Source organism: Elephantulus edwardii, unplaced genomic scaffold (genome assembly GCF_000299155.1).
Source record: "Elephantulus edwardii isolate Elephantulus edwardi_28Jun2011 unplaced genomic scaffold, EleEdw1.0 scaffold00146, whole genome shotgun sequence".
Taxonomy (NCBI): domain Eukaryota; kingdom Metazoa; phylum Chordata; class Mammalia; order Macroscelidea; family Macroscelididae; genus Elephantulus; species Elephantulus edwardii.
This window is the reverse complement of record NW_006399896.1, coordinates 6,230,567-6,231,470: the sequence shown is the minus strand read 5'-3', so window position 1 is coordinate 6,231,470 and position 904 is coordinate 6,230,567.

Genomic DNA, 904 nt, shown 5'->3' with positions numbered 1-904 from the left:
GTTGTTATTGTTAGGTGCTATCAAGTAGGATATTTATAATGACCCTTTGAACAACAGTCTGAACCCTGTCCTATACTGTGTCATCCTCACAATTTCTAACACACTTGAACCCATTGCTGCAGTCACCATGTCAACTCATCTGGTTAAGAATCTTGTGTTTTGCTGGTCCTCTTCCACCTTTCCAAGCATGATGACTTCTCCAAGTGTAGTAGCAGCTTGATTGTTAAGCACTAGAGAAGCCATTTTATATAATAGCATTGTTGTTGTGTACTGTCGAGTCAGAACCAACCCATTGCTGACCCTCCAGTGGGTTTTCAGAGGCAGTTAATCACTTAAGAGGAGATTTCCCATCTTTCTGCCGCAGAGCAGCTGGTAGATTTGAATTGCATGCCTTTGGGATTGCAGCACAGCTTCTTACCACTAGGCCACCAGAACTCCTTATGTTAGCATGAGAGAAACCATTTTGTTCTGATAGACATTAAGCAAGCAAGATTCTGCTGAAAATTATCCAACAAGGATTGGACCAGATGTTCCACTGGAGAAGGAAGGGCACTGTCCTCCTGTGCCAGTCAGATTGGATTAGACGATGTTGTTGTTATTGTTATGTGCCATCGAGTCACTTGTGACTCATAGCTACCCTATGTACAAGAGCTCTAAATGCCATTCATTCTATCCTGTGCCAACCTAGCCATCTCAAACACACTTATTCCCACTGCTCCAGTCACAAAATCGATCCATCTCATCAAAGGTCTTCCTCTCCTTCGCTTCCCATCCACTCTGCCAAGCATGATGTCCCTTTCCAAGGACCAGTCCCTCCTTGCAACATGCCCAAAATATGTCAGACGAAGCTTCAGAATCCTTGACTCCAGGGAACACTCTGGCTTCACCCTCTCCAGGACAAACC